General features: G+C 47.4%; 1 long non-coding RNA gene across 1 annotated transcript in view; it reads left to right on the top strand.

Annotated features, from left to right (window-relative positions):
• The first annotated feature begins 13,293 nt into the window (after positions 1–13,293).
• Positions 13,294–18,935, top strand: part of LOC142071627 (uncharacterized) — a 28,970-nt gene continuing 23,328 nt past the window's right edge. Inside the window, exons 1-2 of the long non-coding RNA XR_012667754.1 lie at positions 13,294–13,395; positions 18,670–18,920. This is a non-coding gene — a long non-coding RNA (uncharacterized LOC142071627). The remainder of the gene's footprint in view (positions 13,396–18,669; positions 18,921–18,935) is intronic.

Here is an 18,935-nt window from a genome sequence, read left to right as displayed (position 1 = left end):
CTAAAAATGACACTCAGGATTCCCTTAATATTTGGCCAAAGATCTACCTTCTTCTTCTAACTATTTCAGAGTTTTCAATGAAGTGACAAATTATGGTTTAAGGCTTTTAGATGAATGATGCACTGATTTATTTCTGGACACACATAGTAGATATATATGATTAACTTACAATGAAGTGTGTGTGTACACACATACAGACATATACTCTTCAATATCTCATACATATATATCACACATACATACATACGCTTCATACATTTATATACATACAAACACACAGACTTCATTATAGGTTAATCTCTCTCTCACACACAGTGTCTCTCTCTCTCAGTCCAGCAATAAATGACCATCTCCCCCCCCCCCCCATACACACACTTGGTTATAGGATAATATTATACAAATGTCATTCCAGAGATCTGATTCTCCTCTCACAGTGGTGTAAGTCAGGAGTAACTTTGTTTAAATGAACAGACTTACCCTGGTGTTTTGAGAGAAGAATCTCAGCCCTTTTCTTTTTGGTTGTCATAAAAATTCCTGTTTCACTTTAATGCTTGGCCTTAAACCCATTTCCAAAGGGAGATTATATGTGTAAAGCCACAGCCCATCAATTACCAAGGAGTCCAGAGTGCTACAATGAGCAGAACAGGGTGTTCCTAGTAAACCAGGGCATGTGGCATGAGTAGTAAGGGCTTCATTATACTTTCAGGGTAGATTTAGGAAAGGCGGGTCCCTTTCCGCAGATTGCAATATGTGCAGAGCTAGGTACATCCTCTCATTTTGGCTACAATAAAATTCCTCATTTTTTAAGGAATTTGTAGAATTGTGGGGACCCTTTCCAAGTGATGGAGACATCAGTGTTCTCAAGCTGGAAAGAATCATGGTGCTGACTTGTGCCAATCCTCGTCTTCAATACACATTTTTCTATCCACCCAGCTCCTCAGTCCTGATGTGAAACTGCTAAGATCCATTCTCTCATGCTGCATTCCTCTCAATTCTGGGATGCATCTCATCTGGCCTTGGAATTTGGTCAGTTTTCCAATGTCCTAACTGCTTGACTTGTCTGTTCTGGCATGATCCTGAATCCTTTAAGTCTGTCTCCTTTGGCAAATGTATCTCATACTGACCTCTCTCCATTACTCTTAACGAATGCTGAGGCTGGCTATTTAATCTTCCATGTACTTCATTTATCAATTCATTACATTTGTCGTTGCTTAAAGGTCATTCTGTTGCTTTTGTTGCCCCCCCCCCCTTCTTCCTTGGGGTCTTGAAAAATGTCTTGAGTACCATAGCCTTTCTAGAACTCATACTTCCATTCATCTCTAGCATTTTCCTTCTTGGCTTCATTCTGTAGGGTCCTAGAGCTCCTCATTCTGATGTTTTGATTGGTCACTTGTTGTTGTTGTTGTTTGTTGGTTATCAATGTGTATTGCAGTAATGAATAGGAGCCCAAGCCATGGACCAGGATCATGTGCTAAGTGCCATACAAACAAAGAACAAAAAGATGGTCCCTGCCCCAAGCAGCTTACTCTGTAGTACTTTAATATTTTAATATTTAGTACTTTAATACTTTAATATTCCTCCATTGTAAATATTTTTACTCCTGTAATATTCCTTGTCAGATGGCAGACCAAAACCCTTGATTCATTTACCTACGTCTATTTTCACCAGGCAGGGGACTTTATGGGACTGTTCAGTTAATAATTATGCATCCTGTGGCTTTTATTCCACCTGGCTGTAGCTGTCGAAATCTAACCTATTGCTGGAAGATAACATTATTTGGGGGCACTTTCCTTTTCAGATAAAACTGTTCACAATTTGGAGTTTCTTGATTTCTCCTTGCGCGTCTCTTGATAGAGTCACACACAGTTAGCACAGGCAGCAGCTCAGGCTAGTATCAAATAGATACACAGATAGCTCTTTTCTTCTTGAAGGATCTCAGAACGTTTTCTTTTTGATGGATCTCAGAGCATTTAACAAATCGATCTCAAAACTTTTCCCAGGTCTGATTTCAACCACTTTTGGGATGGAACTTTCATAACTTACTGCTAGATTACACCACAGCAGAGGGCGGAAAATAAGCATAGACTGACATTACATTGAAGATTTACACCAACCTGCAGTTACATGAGTTGGAATTATATTCTTTGGATACTATATAAAATAATCTTCACAGACAAAGACATAGGCAAAGTTCCTATTCTGAAGAGTTTATGAGCTAAATATTCCTCCTTGTATCATATGTAAATGGTATTTATGTTTGTGTAGCATTGTATATAGTGTATGTTAAATAACTAGCAAAGAAAGATGGGTTTTTTTAAAATCAGGAAATAGTAAGCCAGAGAAAATGGGAAAAAATATTAGGGTTAAGCTGATTTGCCAGGCAGGGCACTTGGTACTTTTTAGGTTCTAAAAAGACTTTTGAGCTATCTAGTAAAACGAGTATGTCCCAGGCAAAAAGCATGCAACTCTCCATTACAGAATGAGAATTCAGTAAGTTGTCTGCAGGCATCTTTAGATGGTATCACTTTCCAGAGAAGTTTGAATAAATTACAAAATTTGAACGTCACTAAGGAAAGATGATACCTTACCAAAAGAAGGTGTCTTAATGAAGACAATCACTCAAGTGTTACTCTATCCTGGCACTTTCATCATTTGCAGCTGAAAATCAATATGGGACTTGAACTGAAATATTTTAACTGCAAGATACTTCAGCCCCTAAGCAAGAATTTGAGACCGCTCAGTAGGTGCGCTGGACAATTTAGATCTATAGCCCTCAATTAGTCCAGTTAAAAAAAAAAAAGCGGTACCCCAAAGCTATATTTATATTGAACACTTCCACAGGATACAGATGGAGTTTAATGTTTAAAATATGCTAACTTTTCCACTGGCTTGGAAAGCGTCTGTGAACCACAATGTTTAAGATCTCTGAGTTGGGAACAGAACAAATATAATAAGAACTTGCATGAGGTTTGGGGGTTGGTTGGTTTGTTTGGGACTCCTCAGGGCAGTAAGAACTCTACTCATGGTAACTAATGTTTGCAAGCCCAGGGCCATAGAAAAGAGCACTATAGTTTATGTAGGGATGTCTGCGTTCCAAGTGTTTAACATTTACCAGTATTAAATATGACACATTTAAAAGAACAATATCAACCTGAAGAGAGCATCAGGATTTGCTCAGAATGAGGCATAAGCACTGCGGGCCCTGTGTGCTGTAACTTAGTGGATAGAAACAATTTGAAGCTTTAAGTTCTATAACCTTGGCACTGTCTGCTCAGTGCCCTGTTGCACAGGAGTCCACACCAAGCACAATCCAGCACATTTGGCTGTCACTGCTTGGGACTTCAGCTAGAGATTGAATTGCCTCTCATTTCTAGAAAAAGTGGCTCAGAGTTGGGGTCAGCCTCGGGACAGGAAGTAAGGAATCTTGTTCCTCTTTTGCCTGTTGGTAACTGGCTGGGCAATGGGAGAGTTTCAAGTAGGTTACTGCTCCCTGCCCCTTAAGAAAAAGTCAGCTGACTTTGCTGAGCCAGGCAATCTGAAAGTTAAGAAGGCACCTGGAACCTTTCTGTGGGAGTCTGATGTGGACAGTAGATGTCTGGCTCCATTGCTTAAAGTTATTTATCTCCTCCAACTAAATACATGGGTTATTTCACCCAAACAGTTACCTGTTGCCATATGAGCGAGCTATTTAATTTTGCTCCTCACCCAGCCTGAACAAGGGCAGTGAACTGGTCAGTTTCATTTTCTGGATGTCTTGAAGAAATGCAATTTTGTTGCGTTTTTAATTCATCCTTCTATACATCCTGCAGTAACGGCCCCAAACACTGCACTCCTATTACTGTCAGCTCCTTTTAAAGTGATGAGCCCCCTTCCTCCAGTATTTCTATTCAGGGCCCAGCAGTGCAGGGGCACAGGGACTTTTTTTTCCGTATTTCATTGGCTCTAGTCACCATGTTTTGTAAAATGCCTTTTTAAAAACAAAATCTAAACCCTGGGCCTCAGCTGCTCGCCTGACTGTGTTTATCCCTTCAGGCCAGCGTTCAGTGGGCTGTAAAACTGGTTTGAAACAACTGGGAAATGTTTTTTGGCGCATAATAGTTAAACACAGGCCTAAATACATTCAGCTGCCAGTGCCCCCTCCTCTCACATCTCCCACCGCCATCTTGGCCTTCACACAACCTTCCCTCCATGATCTGCCTCCATTTCTCCCTCTTCCAAGCCCTCCCTTTTCTCTCTCAGCCCCAACTCCTGTTTGCTGTGCTGCCTGAATGGCCTAAGGGGACAGAGCTGGAGATATCACTGAATGGATTCAAATCAGTTTTGGGGGATCCATAATATTGCAGTTATGGGCTGTGTGTGCCCTGCCTTTATCCTCCCACTCCCCAGAGAGACATCCTGGAAAAGACCCATTAAGTAATCGAGTCCTAGTGTTAGAATGGCCACTGCGGTCGCCCAGCCACTAGCCGGTGATTGATCTCATGTACTTGAGCAGGTGCGACATCCCCCACACCGGCAAGTAGTGGGCCAAGTAATCTCTTGGAGGATTATTCTTCAGTCTAATGGACCTCTAAGCAATTTATCTGCCTCAGAGTAGGTCTAAAATTTTCCTTTTGCTCATTGTCACCCTGTTACTTTGCTAGTTCTTCCCCCTTTCAAGACCTCTCCCTCCTTGTTGCTTATTCTCTTCAGATACTGATAGGCTGTATCAATCATCACAGTGACTCATTACAAAAACGATCCTTTCCGCACCACTACCACCCCCAAGCCTCCAGTTCACCAGCAGTTGCTCCTGTCCATCAAGCCTGCCCCCTGGTTTGCATTCCAAACTGCTCATGTATGGCTTTGACATGGCCCATTTGTCAGCGCACAGGAGAACTGGTGGCTTTCACATTTGTAATAGTGTCCCCCCTGAACATAGCCCTTGTCTGTATTAATGTTGGCGTGCTCTGCCACGGATGGAGCAGAGAATGGGCAGTGTGCACTTTCAGAGATGGACTGTGTGTCTGCATAGTTGCTAGTCTGATTATACATGGGGTTGGAAACAGCCCTGGCATCTAATGACCAAACTCATGCTTGCTTCCTCTCCCCCGCCCCTGGCCCCCAGTTCTTTAATGCTCTGTAACATTAAAGAGGAGGGACTGATGTGAAAACCAGCTGGAGTCCTCAGCTCTCACACTTGCTCTGGTTTCACACTGTTGTGATTTAGGATTAAGAGAACAGAGATTTCTATCAGATGTTGTTGATGTTAGCGCTTTCCTCCCCAACCCTGTGCCCCCTCCCTTTGCCCTTCTCTCTGCAGAGGGGTCCGCCCTTCCTTAGGAAACCCAGACAGCAAGGAAGCCACAGCCTCTTCATGTTTGCTACTTTGGGATGTGCCTTAGCGATACCACAGCCCTCAGATTGGCATGTTTTGCTTTAAAGGATCTTGAAGTGGAAACTGGTAGGCTGGTCTCCAGTGCATCCAACTGGCCTAGACTCTTGGGTATGTGCCCTTTTCTAGAGAGCAAGGGACATGGGAAAGATGGGTTTGGATTGGCTCGAGAGTCTTGTTCTCGGTATCTTGTCCCTCATTTCCACAAGGCAGCAGCTGTTCTGGTGCATCTCTAACCGGGCCCTGGACAGGAGAGAGTCTCAGCGGAGGTCACTAAGGGAAACAGATAAATAAATCCTCCTGATGCAGTGTCTGTATATAAAGCATCTGCTTCAAGCGGGACTCCTTTGCACATTGGGAAGGATGAAGTAGGCTCTGTGAGTTCCAGGCCGCAATCTGCAGGCACGGAGTCAGTGTGTAGTAGGTGCCATGGCACACAGCTGAGTGCTGCCAGGGCTGGACCTAGGGAGCAGGAGGTGGCAGTGCGTCCTAGGTGCCCTGCAGCTCCTCTGTTGACTTTGCAATGAGTGACTCAAGGGACAGGCAGGACAAGAAGGAATTGTGGGCCTGGCACTCTGTGTTTTTCCAGGGGCTGACGTGTTTTGGTAGCTATGAACCCAGTATAGTCCTAACCTCACATACTAAGATGGGAGAGCGGGACTAGCAGATGGACAGCTCACCTTGCCTCCCTTTCTCTCTGAACTAGCAAGCCTGGGAGTGCTGCGGGAGCGAGGTGTACGTAGCTCCCAGTGCAGAGAAAGAAACTGATGACCTCTGAGGATGGGAAAGCATTCTGCTCTCCTGAACCACAGGTGTAGCTGCCGTAAGGAGGCCTGGGGTCATAAAGAAGACAGGGCCTCACTCCCTTCATCCCAGCAGCATCCCCTGCTAGCAAACACGAGGAAATCATCATGATAGGAATGAGCTTCGGGTGCTCTGAGCACTCAGTTCAGTATCTAGTTCATATTGCAATGAACTGCTCTCAGGCCCTGTGATTACTATCAGTTTATACCCTAAAATAAACTATGGTTTGTATTACAATAGCTGGGGCTCCAGCTGAGACTGGGGTCCCATTGTGCTAGGCTCTTGCTCTGTGTTTGTATAGATGTAACCCCTGCCCTAGCAGAGAAGGCAGAGCAGAAGTTGTATTAACCCCATTTTACAGACGGGGCACTGAGAAATTCAGTGGCTTGCCCAAGGTCACCTAGTAAGTCTGGAGCAGAGCCGTGACTGAATCCAGACCTCCCGAATCCCAGCCCAGTGCCTTAAGCAAAAGACCCTCCTTCCTCTCTATGCAACCAGTGTGTATGTGCCGAGAAGGGGAGTTCTAGATCTGCTTTTCAATGGGATTCAATGTAGCAGGTGAGCTCAACTTAATTAAGATAGTCTCTGTGCAGACTTTATTGGCACCAGAGGGTCACAGCAACTCCCATTCTGTCCTATCAGGGCTTGTCTTCATGTACAGTGCTACAGTGCACTAGTGTTTTAGTGAAGATGCTCCTGTGCTTCTCCCGTCGGCGTACTTAATTCACCTCCCCAAGAGGCGGGAGCTACGGCGCGGAGAATTTTTTCCTCCCTCCCTGAGCGATGTAGTTATACGAATGTAAGTCCGTAGTGTAGGCCTGGCCTCAGACTCTAGCATTCTTCTTCTGCAAGGTTCTTTAATAACAATCCTCATTTCCCGGAACGAGCTGGTAGCCTGTTTCAAGATGAACCCATCAGCAATTTGATCAGGCGCCTGGCTCCTGTCTTCCCTGCTGTTGCTGCTGCTGCTTTAAAGCCAGCTCATCATCTGGGCTCATAGCTCTTCCAGCTGCTACACACAGGCCTGGAAAGCTTGAATTCAATTGACTAATCTGCCATTCTTTGTTTTTGTGTGACTCTTCACAGGAAAAGCTGCTCAGGACTGAGGCATCAGCGCAAACTCAGCCAGTACCATAGGCATTATTTCCTTTGTGTCCTGCAATTGTATTAGTCAGAACCTTAATTTTTGCATCTTTTCACCAAGTTAAAAGCTGGAGCTTCAATTCAGAGTTTGCCAGCATGAAAATCTAGAGGCTAAGGCAGTGCGAATGATGGCCCCTCCAGAGCAGAGCTGGACAGGAAAGTCGCTGTGCTTACAGCTGGGCAGCTGAAAATTATGTCCATTCTGTGAGACCTGCTTCAGGTTTTTAATAATTCCTCTGTGTGCTCTGTACAGACCCTTCTTGTAGCAAGGAGGAAAGAGTGAGGGTGGTTCTCGGGGGATCAGTTTTTCACTGAAACACAGCTAGCTCCGGCAGTATAGCTGAGACAGCAACATCTGCTTTTAAAGGTTTGTTATTGTCATAAAAGTGACACTGTTAAAACCATCCTGTTCTTATTCAATGCGTCTGCTCCTGTGGGTCTTTGAGTCACACTGGCTCATTTTACTGACTAAAGTTCATGTTTGTATCAGTTTCCACAAATGGTTTCTTCTTCAAGTGGTTGCTCATGTCGATTCCATTCTAGGTGTGTGCGCGCCCCCGTGCACAGACCTAGAATGGAATCGACATGAGCAACACATCTCAAAGAACAGCAGTTACAAAAGGTAGGTAACCATTTTCCCTTCCACCTCCCGCTTGTCAAGGAACGTCATCCCTTCCTCCTGGGGGAGGCCCTGTCCCCAGTGAGCCAGGCCTGCGTTGTGTCGAGCCTGGATTGCTGTACCACATCAAACCTGAAGATGATGCACATCCTCCATCTGGTACAGAGCATGGCTGCCAGAGCATGGCTGCCTACAGACCATCAGGCCCCTGTGCTACAATCCTGCCGCTTGCTCCCAATGTCAGTTTAAGGATTTTTCTTGGTAGAAATGATGTGAAAGGCAGAAAGATTCTGGCTTGATTCTGAGATCCCAAGTGGGGCCTGCACCATTGTCCGGTAAAGCGAGCAGGTGTAGGTCCCCTCAGTGTCATTTCAAAGGTAAGCCACTCGGAAGAAAAAAGCTGAAACAACATGGAATAAGTTCTAGAAGGGATGTAAGTGAAGTGGGTCAGGTTCTGCTCTCTCTTACACGTCCCTCCCCCTGAAGTCGAGTTGCATAAGGTCTAACAGCAGAATTCAGCTCAGTGTGTCTTCCTGGCACTGTGACTAGTCTTGTACATGGACATAGCAATGCTTTAGAACTGAGATAAAAAAACAGGCTTAATAAAGGAGCTGGCTCTTGCAAGTGTGGAGAATTGTCATAAATAATTTAAGCAGCCTGTTCAGAAAATGCGTGCAGCCATCATTTTGGTTCTGGACAGGGCCACGTTAACTTTTTGTGGGCCCGGCGCCAAACATATTGGTGGGCCCCCAATGGGGAAATAGGGCATGTGATGAGGGGCGGTCCACAGAGTGAGGGGCTGGTTCGGGGCAATGAGCCCAGGGCACTGTTAAAAAACCCACAACTGTTAACAAACCCACAACTGCTAAACACACACTGGCCTGCACAGCCCTGGGCTGCCAGCATGCCCCTTCCACACTGCCCTCCTGCTCAGCGCCCCCCTCGCCCAAAGACCTCCCCCACAGATCCCTATGCCCAGCAACCCCTGCCCAGAGACCCCTCCCGCTGACCTCCCAACACAACTGCACAGCACTCTGCACACCATACCCCCTGCCAGCTCCCCCACCCATAGATCCCTTACTGTCCAGCACCCCCTTCACAGTCCCACGATCACAGCTGTACAGTGCCCCATATTCCTGAGGGAATTCTGCATCAAATTCTGTGCACAATATTTGTAAATTCTGCACTTTTTTTTTTAAACAATAAATAAATGTGGAAGCTCCACCATGGCAGTGGGGAGCACAGGCCATTGGCTGCATGGAGGTGGAAGAATACCCTGCAGCCTCCCCCACATCCTGGGACAGGGACTCGGCAGTGAGGCTGAACCTGACCCTGACACAGCACAAGGGCCATGCCTGCCACAGAAACACCCTGGGGCCCTGCCCCTTTTGCGCCAGGCACACCAGATGTGGGCAGGGAGGCTCAGCCTGGCAGGAGGATCCAAGTGTAGAGGGCCTTAGTGTGGGGGATCCAGATGGGGGTAAGAGGGTTCTGTGTGGGGCAGTCTGGGTGCAGGCAGCTCAGTGGGGGATCTGGATGCACAGAGAGGTTCCAGGTGCAGGGACAATGGGAGTCTGCAGGGGAGACCAAGTGAAAGGGGTGGGGATCTGGGTGCAGGGGAGGTGGGGTTCATTTGGGTGGGGCTCAGTGGGAAGGGTGTCTGGAGGGGCTCATTGGTGTAGTATAGATGCAGGGGAGCTGGGGCTTGTCAGGGTGCGGGTTTGATGGGCCTGCTTAACAGGGGAGCCGCAGCTGCTGCCAAGGGGATCCGCATGCTGGGTCCCCGCTTCCCCTATCCCCTTCTCCTCCCCATCCCACCTCCTTCCTTCCCCCCTGCCTCTTACCCCTGCCCCCGCTTCCCCCATCCCCTTCTCTTCCCCATCCCATGCTCTTTCCCCACTATTCCATCTCCTCCCCACCCCACCACCTTTCTTCCCCCCTTCCCCTTTCTCCCATCCCCTTCTGTTCCCCATCCCATGCCCCTTCCCCACCGCTCCATCTCCTCCCCAGGCTTGGAGGGTAGCGGAGCAGGCTGCGGCTGGGTCACTCCACTTCCTGCCGCCCGGTGATTGCAGGGCAGGCCTGACCCCTGCTGCAGTCCCCCGGCACGCGTAGCTCAGGGGAAGGGGTGGAGTGGGGGTGGGGTTGGGGTTGGGGCAGAGCAGGGGTGGGAAGAGGCGGGACGGAGGCGGAGCAGGGTCAGGGCTGGGGCGGAGCAGGGGTGGGAAGAGGTAGGGCTCAGGTGGAGCAGGGGTGGGAAGTAGTGGGACGGGGGCGGAGCAGGGGCGGGGGCAGCTTTCCTGGCCGGCTCAGCCGGCGGGGGGATCAGGCTGGCCAGGGCCCCTTCTGACTCTGGGCCAGCGCCATGGTAAACCCGCTACTGGTTCTGGAGGAAAAAGTGATCAAGGCAAATACAATGGTAGGCAGTGTTAGTACCACTTTGACAGAATGTTGCAGCTCTCATTTGTATGTGCAAATCGCAGAAAACAAATCCACATGCTTCGCTTTATAAAACCTGCCAGAAAAGGGACATTGGGAAGGGAGGGGGCAAAATCCTCGTATATTACCTTTATCTGGCCCAACATGACAAGTTGTCTCTTGTCCATACTTTGGGTAGCATCATAGGAATTTTCCAGATAAATGAAATGTCTGATCAGGTATCCTGCTTCCCGATGCCTCTGGTTTCAAAGGAAAGTTTAAAACCTCATCATGCACCTATTGTCATTGTTTTATCCTGTTCCCGGGCAGGGGGAGGTTTTTTCGTGACCCCAGCTGGTGATCAGCTTATCCCCTTGAAGCACGACAGTTGATATGCCCTTTTAATTTTTACCTAGCTAACGTAACATCAGATGCTATTCTTATTCAGACAAATGTCTAATCCATCTTTGTGTTCTCGGAGCTGGTTCTGCAAAAAGGATATCCGAGCTGAAGAGAAACGTAGAACAAGCCAGACAGTGTCCCGATGCTATGTGACTGATGGTACAGGGAATGCACAGTGGTAATTACAGGCTTTTCCTGATGAAATTTCCTGTTCCTTTTGCTGGTAAATTAATGAGGATTAGGAATAATCCCTTAATATTTTATGTGCACATAACAATAATTAGTGTTATGAGAAATTAGGGCTTTAAAACTGAAAAATATTGACACGGCATGAGGAAATGATGTGTGTTGCTGCTCCCTCTCCCCCCAAAATAAATAATAGCGGTGTTCACCCAAAATATATATCAAATAATTCCAGTTCAAGTAAGGTAGGAAGTCAAAACCTTTCCCAAACCATTGTGGTTTAGGAATTTGTTCTAAATACTAACAAGGAAACATCTTGTCTAAGAAAGCAATTCATGGAATAAACCAGAATCCTTATGGAACCTTTAGGACCTCACTGTGATGTTCTTTTCAGACAGTAGCCTCAGCAAAGACTAAAATAAGTACTTCTTCCCAGCTCTCCCCATCCCATCTTCTCTTGCCTCCAACCTAGGGGGAATTGGTAGAATCAAAGTCCTGCACCGTAGTGTAGTTGCTGAAAACACCCAAATTTCCAGGTTTGGGATTTTAAGCAAATACCCAAGAATCTGACAAGAACTTTCAATTAAAGCAAAATTTTATCACATTTTCACTGGAAAAAGCCCATTTCCCAACCAGCTCTTGAAATTATTTTCTATTGGCACCTTGCCAGAGTACTCAGCCCCAGAGTTGTACTTGCAAATGCCAAGCTAGTACGGGTTTCTGCTCAGTACAGGGTTCTGTGGCGAGGACTATAAAAGGCTTGTCAATGTTCATCTTAAAAAGATCAACTGGAAACACAGAACAGGCACAAACAGCCAGATTACCATGCAAAGCAGCCCACTTTACGTTAGAGGTGAGACTAAGAATCATATTTGAACCTATAGACTCAAAGCAGCAAGGTTTTTTGCATTTAGTTGTAGCTTGAAAACTCTTGAAATGTCACATGTTTTGTAAACCCTCTGGAGCATTTTTTAGTGGTTGTAAAATGACAAATCAAACTAATTATGGTACAAAAAAGGTCAAGAATGTTCATAAAAACTTTTAAAACCTTTTCTTTCTACAGAATGATAATTTTGTTTGTTCAAAACATTTTGCCAAAATTTGTATGGAAAACATCTGGTTTTTCAATTTTGGGGGGCCAGATACTCAAGTTTCTCCTCTTTTCTCTTCCTTTCCCCTCCACCCCCCAATTGCTTCCCATTGTTTCTTTTTTTTCCATGTTGCCACTTAAAAATGGAGCAAGGGGAGAGGAAAAACGTGGAGGAAAACCCAAGAAATGAACACTGAAAATGCTGTAGTTTGCGGATTCATTACAAAAAAATTAAAAGAAGACAACTCAGGAAAAAACTGAGGGAAAGTTAAAATTTCTACTTTTGAAAAATACCATTTTTCAATTTAAAAATACTCAAATAATTTGAATTAGCTTTATAGAGCCTGATGATTCTTTTGAGGTTCTCCTGTCTCTGGCCTCTGCTCATCTTTGGCTTCTCTTCACATAAACTACAGCCCGTTTCTTCACTCCAATTTGGGAAGAATGTCAGGCATCCATCTGGCAAATTGTCTGTATAACCTTCACCGCAATGTGGCATGCACAGAAATTAAGTTGTCTGTGTGACAGTGTCAAAAAGTATCTGGTTTATCTCCATCACTTCAAAGTAAAGGGGATCAAATCATGTATTGACTCACATCCAGTTAACTTAATGGGCCCATATTTGTTAGCTCTGCCTTCTGTAGGTAATGGTAGTTCTGTGAATGACCTTTCATCACAGGGACGTAAACAGAAACCATGGGTGAACTCCTGGCTCCGCTGAAGTCAATGGCAAAACACCCGTTGACTTCAATGGAGCCAGGATTTCACCCAAAGGGCCACCCTTCCCAACTATCAGTCAGTGAGATTCACTGTATTTGGAGACACCTGCAACACCTCTACAGTCCCTCAACCTTGTTTCCTTCTTTCCTTTTCATGAAAGGAGGGTGCGCTTTTTTTTTTTTTAAAAGATTGCTGGCACTGTACAGCCTGCCAGCCAAATGAATGCTCAGTAGGGAAGCCGAGATCAAGCTGTAGTTTTCATGGGGTCACTTGAGGTGCACATGTCTCTCATGGAAGCTGTACATAGGGTGATGTACCAGCTTCCTTTGCAATACACCTCAGTCCTGATCTGCAGCATCCTTCTATTCCACTCCTGAATTAGTCTAACCCAAATGGCATCTAGTTCTACTGTTTTGCTCATTTCCACAAAGAGCTCTTTAGTTGAGGACATTTTGCTTTTCAATGAACACTTGGAAACGAGCTGGATTTATAAACATACCAGGACGACTCACGGACCTTCCTTGGCTAACCAAACCCCTTCTCTCTTCAGGGAGGCAAGGTCTGTGGGATCCGAACTGAGGCTTGCCAACAGGACCACACAGTGGAAAGGAACCTGCCTCCCCAGCGGAGATGTTTGTGCCTCCAGTGAGTTTGCTCAGAACTTGGCCAACAAACCCTATGACTGTCCCAGGCAAATCAGGATATTCATTCACTCACTCATGAGATGCTTTATATTTGGATGTCGAGAGAGAGGTGTCTAGTGGTTTGAGCAGGAAACTAAGGGTATGCCTACACAGCAAGCAGCAGCCCGTTGCAGTGAGTCCCAGAGCCTGGGTCAGCAGACTTGGGATTGTGGGGCTCGGGCTAGCTGCTAAAAACAGCTGTGTAGAAGTTGTGGCTCAGGCTGGAGCTCAGACTCACTTCCTGGCTTTCAGAGCCTGAGCTCCAGCCCAAGCTATTTGCAGCATGGTAGCCTAAACCCTGCAAGTTTGTGTCTGTTGACCTGGGCTCTGAGATTCACTGCCGCTCGCTGTGTAGACGTACCCTTAAAGTTCCAATCCTCGCTCAGGCACTGATTTACTGTGTGATTTAAGGCCAGTCGCTTATACTGTGTGCCTCAGCTTCTACAGCTACGCAATAGGATTGACAATACCCAATGACAGGGAATTAATCAATGTTTGCAAAGTACTCGGTAGGTATAAAGTGCTGTATCATTCCAGCCATACATGTTAAACCTGCCTCTACTTAGCTGGTGTACCCAGCATTTCAAACGCATCCCAAACAAACAAACAAAAATCTCTTCCATTCCTAAGGCAGATGGGGCAGGGGTCATGAAGGAAGGGAGATGAAGAGCAAATGTAAACTAGACCGCGCCCCCCCCCCGCCTTTATCCTTCAGGGCTCTGGTTCCAGAAGAAGCTGGGGGTCAGGAGGGGTGTAGCCAATGTCTTTTACAATATTAAATATTCTTTATTTATCTTCTGTTTATGCACAAACTCAACCCCATGTCCTGTTGGCCTCCTTAACCACAGCTGGGGTTTGTGCCTGGGAGTATTAGGGATTTCTCTACATGGATTCCCCAATCTCTTTGCTACTCAGTATGCTGCAGTATGTGTCCCTTTGGGGTCTGGCCCTTTCCAGAAAACTCTAATGCTGTCTGAATAGAGAGGAAAGATGCTGAGAACTCTCCTACAACCTAATTCTGCCTCTAGGTACATGCACATAACCCCCATTGGAGTCAGTTTTACCTGTGGTTAGTTGTGTGTGTAATTAGCTATTTGGGACAGTTTTGTTCTATGTTAGTTGGGTGCAGTTGCTGTTGACTTCAGTGGAAGTCATGAGCATGTGATCAAAGGCCTAGGCACTGACTCCGTGGGTGCTCCGGGGCTGGAGCACCCACAGGGAAAAATTAGTGGGTGCTCTGCACCCACCGGCAGCCAAACTCCCCACCCCGTCCCACCTCCTCCTCCTCCCCTGAGTGTGCCACGTCCCCCCTCCTCTGCCTACCCTCCCAGCGCTTGCCACTGCCAAACAGCTGTAGCAAGCTCCAGGAGGGAGGGGGGAGGAGCACTCAGGGGAGGAGGTGGGGAAGAGGTGGGGCTGGGGTGGGGATTTGGGGAAGGAGTTGGAATAGGAGCAGGAAGGGGGTGGGGTTGGGGCAGGGACTTTGAGGAAGGGGTTGGAATGGGGGTGGAATTGGGGTGGGGACGGGGGCCGAGGGTCAGGCACCCACCAGCGCAAGTAGAAGTCGGCGCCTATGATCAAAGGCAGAATCTAACACTCAGTACGAGAAGAATTTCCCCTTTAAACTCTTCTCTATGGAATCCCCCCATCCCTTACGTTCTGAGAACAGCTTTTCTGTCTGTGATATAACAGATTCCTCTCAAAGATGGAATCACGTTATTTTGGCATTCAGAGAGCATCCAGCGCCAGATCATCTGAAAGCACTTTGTGTTGATCAAAGCCATGTGAGCGTAGGGTGACCATATTTCCCTATGCTGAATACAGGACACCTGGTAAATTACTCGTATTCAAGCGAATTCAATCAGAACTATGCAGTACAAACATTCAAATTAACATCAAGTTGACTGAGCCCCCATTAAAAAGAAATACTGTGTAGTTGGATTCTTTTTATTTCCCTTCTTATCTTTAAGGCTTTAGGGTCCAAACGGGAAGGGGTGACACACCCCCCTACCTCCCCACACACATGGGGAGAGGTGCCACACACACTTCTGTACACCTCCTTCACATGACCCTCCCTGTCTGGCGCTCTCTGCCCTCCATACCGGGCTGGGCCCCCAGAATGGACCCGCCTCTCCTGCTGCTGTGTCTTCCCGAGGCAACATGAGGGCGGGAGGGAGGGCATCCAGGGTCACACATCCCACCCTCCCCAGATTTCTGCCAGGGTTCACACCAGAATGTGGCCAGCAGCAGCCTTTGGGCACTGTGTGGAAGGGAAGGAATGGGAACGGCTTCCAGATTCATGGGGGGATGGGTAGGGAAGGAATGACCTGGCCTGTGTCTTTGCAGAGTTTATCTCTTCCCTCTCCCTCCCTGCCCTCCCCCCAACACCAGTGTGGCTGGAAGCAGCTTGTCCCTTCCTGCCCACAGAGTACTGAAAAGCAGTTAACACCTCCAGGCTGCTGCTGGCCACTGACATAAACCAGCCACTTTTGACTACAGCGCAGGCAGGAAGGGGTTAAGCCCTAAGGATGCATTGTGCACCAGGGCCCAGGGGCTTCAGCGAACTGGGCCAGAGAGGTGGCTCAGCAGGGGAGGGCACCCAGAGGATGGAGCAGCCCCACACTCCCTGGGGGCAGGACCCAGGGCGGGTCAGAGGGTGGTTGAAAAGGGTTTCTAAACCCCTGCCCGGGGGGGTTCCTGTGCAGTCTGCAGAGTCGGGGTGCGAGCAGGCTGGAAATCACTTCCCACCACCACCACCACTCCAGAGCTTAGCTGAAGGACAGAGAGGGGTCCCTATGCCAGCACTGTGCGGGGCTTTGACACATGCAGGGCTCTGCTCCTCCTGGGGAGCATCCCAGGCCAGAGGGTCTTGAGCGTTCCTGGGGTGCCAGCCCAGCCAGAGGCAGTGGGGGAAGGAAGGAGCCTGCCAGCCAGCCAGGCTGTTGGTGGGCTGATTCTCCACATGGCACTGGGAGTGGGATGTGCCCCACCAGGGAGGGTATGGAGAAGCAGCAGGGCTGGGGTGGTGAAAGAGCAAAGCAGGGAGAGGACAGTGAGGGGGGAGCCCGTAAAGGGCCGATGGGTGGGTAGCAGAGGCCACACGTAACCAGCCGCCACCTGGCACCTGCCTGCACTCACCAGCCAGTGCAGGCCGGAAACAGGACGGGGGAGGGGCGGGGCTCTGCTGGCACGCTGGCATTAAGGGCCTGGAACACCCAGTGAAATAAATAGGAGCTGGGGGTGCCCAGCTCCTTTCAAACTTGGGCCTCAAGTCCAGATAGTGTCTTTGGAAAAGCCTTTGAGTGCCTAATTCCCATTGATTTCAATGGCCGTAAGGCACCTAGACCTTTTCCAGAAAAAGCTATCTCTAAGTGACTTTCCTGAGCTCATGCAGCAAGTCGGTGGCAGTCAGGAAAGGAACGCTGCAGTTCTTTGAGTGACAGTTCTTGCAACCCCATGAAGTATCTTTGGGAACCGTACTGTATTTTACATTGAAAGCGTGACAAGCCATTATATTGGCTGGGCCAACAGTATGAGCTGCGGAATATTCACAGTCCTTTGTATCAGTATAGGTGACGTGTATGGCTCACTGGGGTGGGGGTGGGGGTTTCTTGCTGAATCTCTAGGGCCTGATTAATGCAAATTCTTTCACACCTAAAAAGAAAAGGAGTACTTGTGGCACCTTAGAGACTAACCAATTTATTTGAGCATGAGCTTTCGTGAGCTACAGCTCACTTCATCGGATGCATACTGTGGAAACTGCAGCAGACTTTATGTATATATGCATCCGATGAAGTGAGCTGTAGCTCACGAAAGCTCATGCTCAGATAAATTGGTTAGTCTCTAAGGTGCCACAAGTACTCCTTTTCTTTTTGCGAATACAGACTAACAGGCCAGTCCTTGCCTACAGACAGCCCCGCAACCTGAAGCAAATACTCACCAACAACTACATACCACACAACAGAACCACTAACCCAGGAACTTATCCTTGCAACAAAGCCCGTTGCCAATTGTGCCCACATATCTATTCAGGGGACACCATCACAGGGCCTAATAACATCAGCCACACTATTAGAGGCTCGTTCACCTGCACATCCACCAATGTGATATATGCCATCATGTGCCAGCAATGCCCCTCTGCCATGTACATTGGTCAAACTGGACAATCTCTACGTAAAAGAATAAATGGACACAAATCAGATGTCAAGAAATATAACATTCATAAACCAGTCGGAGAACACTTCAATCTCTCTGGTCACGCAATCACAGACATGAAGGTCGCTATCTTAAAACAAAAAAACTTCAAATCCAGACTCCAGCGAGAAACTGCTGAATTGGAATTCATTTGCAAATTGGATACTATTAATTTAGGCTTAAATAGAGACTGGGAGTGGCTAAGTCATTATGCAAGGTAGCCTGTTTCCTCTTGTTTTTTCCTACCCCCCCCCCCCCAGATGTTCTGGTTTAACTTGGATTTAAACTTGGAGAGTGGTCAGTTTGGATGAGCTATTACCAGCAGGAGAGTGAGTTTGTGTGTGTATGGGGGTGGGGGGGATGTGAGAAAACCTGGATTTGTGCAGGAAATAGCCCGACTTGATTATGTAAAGAGTTGTCACTTTGGATGGGCTAGCACCAGCAGGAGAGTGAATTTGTGTGGGGGGGTGGAGGGTGAGAAAACCTGGATTTGTGCTGGAAATGGCCCACCTGATGATCACTTTAGATAAGCTATTACCAGCAGGACAGTGGGGTGGGAGGAGGTATTGTTTCATATTCTCTGTGTATATATAAAGTCTGCTGCAGTTTCCACGGTATGCATCCGATGAAGTGAGCTGTAGCTCACGAAAGCTCATGCTCAAATAAATTGGTTAGTCTCTAAGGTGCCACAAGTACTCCTTTTCTTTAAGCTGTTACTCTGAAATCTTTCACACCTGTTATGCAAGAACCCAGCCTTTTGAAGCTTCGCCCTGAAGAGAGGGCCATTGGCTGGTAATTACCTGTTACAGGAGGCCAAAGATCAAAGGCCCAAACTGTGTTAAACAAACATTTGGAGTGTCCCAAAGTGGTTCTTGATCTGAAACCTGCCGTGAATTGGTAACCCGGAGAGCAAACCCAGCTGAGGGGTTTGAAAGACTGACACTTCCCAGAGCCCTAGTTGGAGTCAAGGGGGTGACCTCTGGTAAGCTTTTAGGTTCCTTTCTTGTTTTTTATGTTTTCTTTGTAATACACTTGCCCTTAGAATAAATGTACTACACGTTTGTGAAGGCTGGTTGGTAACTGGTGTACACTGGAGTATCCCCTGGAGAAAGAGTTAACTGCATGTGTTGGACACTGGTCAGGCCTGCTGGAGCAATCACAGTGAGAGTCAAAGGAACTGCCAGCCTAAAACCATGGTCTGGAGGGAGGGGAACGCAGGTCTCCAGCTAAGAGAAGTGACAACTAAGAGCCTCAAATCTCATGTGGGTGCCCTCAAGGAAGCCCAAGGCAGAGGTGAGTTCAAAGGTG

Source organism: Caretta caretta, chromosome 3 (assembly GCF_965140235.1).
Source record: "Caretta caretta isolate rCarCar2 chromosome 3, rCarCar1.hap1, whole genome shotgun sequence".
NCBI lineage: Eukaryota > Metazoa > Chordata > Testudines > Cheloniidae > Caretta > Caretta caretta.
This window is presented reverse-complemented; position numbering and strand designations above follow the sequence as displayed.